The sequence below is a fragment of the Cnephaeus nilssonii genome (assembly GCF_951640355.1).
Source record: "Cnephaeus nilssonii genome assembly, chromosome: 12".
Lineage (NCBI taxonomy): Eukaryota > Metazoa > Chordata > Mammalia > Chiroptera > Vespertilionidae > Cnephaeus > Cnephaeus nilssonii.
This window is the reverse complement of record NC_137083.1, coordinates 64555783-64561669: the sequence shown is the minus strand read 5'-3', so window position 1 is coordinate 64561669 and position 5887 is coordinate 64555783. Positions and strand designations below refer to the sequence as shown.

At 38.5% G+C, this 5887-nt stretch overlaps 1 pseudogene across 1 annotated transcript; it reads right to left on the bottom strand.

Annotated features, from left to right (window-relative positions):
* Window positions 1-1070: 1070 nt before the first annotated feature.
* Window positions 1071-2483, bottom strand: LOC307108037 (calmodulin-alpha-like; annotated as a pseudogene). Its single transcript has 2 exons — window positions 2209-2483; window positions 1071-1283 (listed from the first exon to the last, which is right to left on the bottom strand). The product of its transcript is annotated as a calmodulin-alpha-like (transcript).
* Window positions 2484-5887: the final 3404 nt, after the last annotated feature.

Sequence of the window (5887 nt, the reverse complement as noted above, 5' to 3'; positions counted from 1 at the left end):
TACATCTAAACTGTATAAAAATATAACTCAGAATATATACTTTCTGTGTGTGATATTTTCCAAAATTACATTCAGAATGGGACTTAAATGGTCACTTCCATACATTTATCTGAATATTATTATTCATAACAATGTATAGATAAAAAGTTTATTTTTATTTTTACTGAGATATATTACTCTTTTTTAAGTTAATGGTCTTTTTATTGGAAAAAAAAACAAAAAGACTAGCATTTACAACTTGGAATAGACATAAGTTATAATTTCTTGAACATCAATGCTGATGGTTGTGCTGAAGTCCACAGCCACAGCCTACCTCTGCTGGCCCCAACTCATGGTTTAGAAGGCTTTATAAACAGAGTCCAAAGATGTTCCCTTGGTAAAAGTTTCTTTTAAAAGTTTGTGTGAATGGTGATAGCCTGACACCCATTTTGCTCTAGTGTAATGCATACACCGAGAAGCCAACATTGGTGGGCATGCCACCAGGATGCATCACCATCACCACCACTTGGGTCTCATGGAAGTACAAGAGGGACCATCCTGTTGGTGGGGCTATGTCTAGACAGTGTATCCTGCACCCATTTTTCTACACACATCCTGCGGTAAACCAATTTTAAAGGGGTTTGCTTTCAGTAAACCAGCTATGACAGTTTATACTAACAAACTGAACTAGAACCCATTAGAATAGGTTTTGAATTTGTTTTTTCATTTTTCGTTTTTAATACAAATGTCTGACTGTGTTCAGCTGTCAAGCCACATCCATGAGAAACTGTCCAGGCCAAACAATGCACTAATCATTAGCAAATGGAACTGCAAGGAGTCCACTAAGTACTTCCTTATCATTAAGGTAGTACAAGGATGTATACTATAAAATTGATATGTGGTTTCATGTCTAGGGGAAAGGACCACCAACCAATTCATGCAGATTTGTTGCGTGTGGACGGAAGGTACTCTTGACATTCACTTTTGCTATAGAGAACCAGAATGACTAAATTATTTATTTATTTATTTTGCAAAAGGCAAGTAAAATATTTAATTTGATTCTTCTGAGGGTGTGGGAGGAATTGAAGTAGGTCTTTATCTTGTATTCATCATCTGTATGAATTCTTCATAGTTGATTTGTCCACCTCCATCAATATCTCCTTCTCCAATTATTTCATCTACTTCTTCATCTGTTAGTTTTTCTCCTAAGTTTGTCATAACATGACATAGCTGTGCCGCACTGACGCAACCATTGCCATCCTTGTCAAAAACTTGGAATGCCTCGCGGATTTCTTCTTCACTGTCTGTGATACCATTATAATAACCTGGTTATTATTAACAGAAAAGGAATAAAGGGGAGACTAGGTAACATAGGCATGCCATGCCCTGGCTGGTTTGGCTCAGTGGATAGAGCATTGGCCTGTGGACTGAAGGGTCCCAAGTTGGATTCCGATCAAGGGCACATGCCCAGGTTGTGAGCTCGATCCCCAGTGGGAGACGGGTAGGAGGCAACCAATCATTGATTCTCTCTCACCATTGATGTTTCTACCTCTTCCTCTCCCTTCCTCCCTTAAATCAATAAAAATATATTTTAAAAATATACATATGTAGGCATGCCATTTATACAGCTTTGTCAGGAAACTGCAGTTAAGATTCTCTAAGTCTGCCCCCCAAGAATCACTGGGGGAAGAGCCTTGGCGAGACACATGCCCAGTAAGGTGTGGATGACAAGGGAAGATGCTTACCTGTCAGTCATACCTGGGAATAAGTCAGTGGCCAGAATAGTGTGATGACTGAAAGCCCGGGGAAGATTTAGTATTTAAACTCCTGAACAAAGGATCCTTCTCTCCCTCTTGCCCCTCCTGCTTGCCTGAGCTCCTGGTACTCCTGTTGCATGGGGCACACTCCCCTGCATTCATCCATGTGGCTCAGGGCCACATGGGACCCACACAATGGGATGATGGAATGAATCTAGCCTGATGCTCTACCGACTCAACTCTACCATGAAATGGCAGCTCTGGACACTGGCCCTGTGTTTGGCTCTGCTGAACCCCCAGCTGCATCCTTTTCAGGACTGGTTTAAATACAATGGGGTTTTACAAATGGAGAAATGTAAGTCCACGCCAATAAAAACCACTCACTCTTCTGTGTGAATTTTAGAAAATTCATTTTCTGAAGATATCACAAGAGCCACCCCCTTCTCACTGGCATCCAGAAAATTGGACCCACTGATTTCTCCTGCAATATCTGTATCTTTTATTTTTCTAGCCATCATAGTAAAAAATTCTGGGAAGTCAATGGCGCCACTACCATCAGCATCTACTTCATGGATTATATCCTGCAATTCGGTTTCTGTTGGGTTCTAACTCAGTGACCTCATGATTGTGACAAATTCTTTTGCTGTGATGGTGCCATCACTTTTTTTTTTTTTTTTTTTTTTTGTAAAATAGGGAAAAGGCTTCCTTGAATTCAGCAATCTGTCCTTCAGTCAGTTGGTCAGCCATGGAGGGAAGGAAGGAAGGAAGGAAGGAAGGAAGGAAGGAAGGAAGGAAGGAAGGAAGGAAGGAAGGAAGGAAGGAAGGAAGAGAAGGAAGGGAGGAAGGGAGGGAGGGAGGGAGGGAGGGAGGGAGGGAGGGAGGGAGGGAGGAAGAGCAGAAGGATCTAGGTGGCTGCACCAGCACCAGGGCTGTGGTGCATTCTCTGCCATGCCTCCTGCACCTCCACTCTACTGGGAGTAAGACGCCCCACCAAGAGACTACCAGCCCAAATGCCCAAGATATATTACTCTTGACCATCTCCTTTCTCTTTGCTTATACAAGAGTATTTATGGGGAAAAAAAAAGATGAAATCAAGGTTGAGGTATTTTTCATGTCTATCTAGACTTAAGAAAAAAAACGGAACCATCATGCATAGCTGTGATTTCTATCATGATCTGTTATTTTATATGTAATGGCAGAGTGTGTAGTTTTGTCTTGTCTGCAAGCTTACCAAGACTGCCTTTTGCATATGATCGAGAATTGCTTTGCCATCCTTTCCTGTTACCATTTCCATAAAAGTGTGTACTAGCCTGCTGTCACTCTTTAGTTTGTTGCCACAAAACATGTGCATTGCTCTGAGATATAAATCTTCATCTTCAGGGGTATAATGGGATGTGGATGGGTAATCTAAATTTTTAAGATGGAAAAGCAAGTAAAAACCTATTCCATAAAATCTCATAACGTGGTATACCTGAAAAGGAATTCTTAGGGAACTCTTTCATCATGGTAGCAGCTGTGATTGCAATCATTTTTAAATTATGTATTCTACCAAAAGGAGTTGATCACATACTTTATGCAAAATTAGAGCTCCCAAATATATTTCCCTGTCTTATTTTGTCACCAGATGAATGAAAGCTTATCTGATGCTCTTTATAATGGCTAAAAAAATGTCATACACTTTATCAATGTAAAACAGTTTCTGCCCTTGAAGCCTAGCCTGAATCACTCAGCTATGATCCATATGGTGGATGTATTTCTTCCTAGTAACAAGCTATAAAAATGTATAGTAATCTTAGAAGGAAAGTGCCTCCGCATAGTAAAGGCCATATATGATAAACACTCAGCCAATATTATACTCAATGGCACAACAATGAAAGCTTTTCCTTTAAAATTAGGAAGAAGACAAGGATGCCCATTCTCACCACTCTTGTTCACCATAGTTCTGGAAGGCCTAGCCAGAGCAATTAAGCAAGAGAAAGAAACAAAGGCCTCCAAGTTGTGAAGAAAGAAGTAAAGTGTCACTTTGTGCAGATGACATGATTCTGTACATAGAAAACCCTAAAGATTCCACCAGAAAACTATTAGAAACAATAGACAATACGGCAAAGTTGCAGGATACAAAATCAATGTACAAAAATACACTGCCTTCTTGTATACAGTGAAACTTCAGGAAAAGAAATGAAAAAAGAAAATAATTCCTTTTGCAATTGCAAACAAAAGAATAAAATACCTAGGAGCAAACTCAACAAAGAATGTGAAAGAGCTATATACTGAATACTACAAAGCATTATTAAAAGAGATTGAAAAAGACACAACAAAATGGAAAAAATACCTCGTGTTTATGGATTGGAAGAATCAACATAGTTAAAATGGCCATATTACCCAAAGCATTATACAGATTTAATTTAGTCCCCATCAAAATCCCAATGTTATTCCTTAAATAAATAGAACAAAAAAAATAATTAAATTTGTATGAAACTCCAAAAAAACCCTGATAGCCAAAGCAATCTTGAGGGGGAAAAAAAATGAAGCCAGAGGTATTACACTAGCTAACTTCAATTTCTACTACAGAGCTATGATAATCAAAACAGCATGGTACTGGCAGAAAAATGGACATGGAACATAACAAAAAGCCCAGATATAAAACCACATGTATATGGACAGACTATTTTCACAGAGTAGACAGAAACACACAATGGAGTAAAGGAGCCTCTTCAATGAATGATGCTGGGAAAATTGGAAAGACACATGCAAAAGAATGAAACTGGATTAGTTTGCCCCCATGTACAAAAATTAATTCAAAATGGATCAAATACCTAAAAATAAGATCGGGAACAATACATTACATAGAAGAAAGCATAGGTACTAAACATATGGACCTTGATCATAGAGAACATTTTGTGAACTTGACCCCAAAGGCAAGAGAAGTAAACGCAGAAATAAATGAGTGGGACTCTATCAAACTAAAAAGCTTCCGCACAGCAAAGAAACTGACAACAAAACAAAGATGCAGCTGACTGAACAGGAGGTGATATTCACAAACAATAGCTCTGACAAATATTTAATATCCAAAATACATAAAGAACTCATAAAGCTCAACACCAAACAAACAACCCAATTAAAAAAATAGGCTGAGGACCTGAGCACCTGACCAGACACCTCTGCCAAGAAGACATATGAAGAGCCAATAAGTATGTGAAAAGATGTTCAACCTCATTAGCAATTGGGGAAATGCAAGTCAAAACTATAATGAGATACCAGCTCACATCTGTTAGAGTGGCTGTTATCAACAAGAGAAGTAAAATCAAGTGTTGGAGAGATTGTGGAGAAAAGAGAACCCTCCTTCACTGCTGGTGGGAATGTAGACTGATAGAGCCACTATGCAAAAACAGTCTGACAATTCCTCAAAAAATTAAGAATAGAGCTACCATATGACCCAGCAATCACTCCCGTTGGTATATGCCCCAAAAACTCCAAAACATATTTGCATCCCTATGTTCATTGCGGCATTATTCACGGTGGCCAAGATATGGAGATAACCAAGGTATCTTTCGATAGAGGACTGGATAAAGAAGATGTGGTATATATACACAATGGAATACTACCCAACCATAAAAAAAAAAGATGCACCTTGAGAATATTATGTTAAGTGAAATAAATCAGGCAGAAAAAGCTAAGAACCATATGATTTCATTCATATGTGGGATATAAAACTGAAACTCATGGACAAAATATTGCAGGGTGGTAGTTGACAGAGGGAAGGGTGTGGGGTGGGGTGGGGTGGGGTAAAATGGAGCCTAATATAGGGTGGCATAAAATGATTTGACTTTGGGTGGTGGGCACACAGGGCAATCTTGTAACATAGAAATTCATACCTGAAACCTATTAACCAATGTTCTCCCAATAAATTGATTATGGCAATATTCTGTTGTTAATAAATTTGAATCAGTATGAGAATGTGGTGTGTTTTGCTTTTAAAACATTTCTAGAGAACTACTAGGTTTTCTCTATCTCTTTATTCATAAACCAGAAAAAAATTAAATTATTGTTGTTGGGTTGAGGACACTACTCTTTTTTTCATTTTGAAAAATATAATGAGGTAATAAAGGTGATGTGTCTATTACATGTCCAGTCTTTGTTTTTGGGGTATA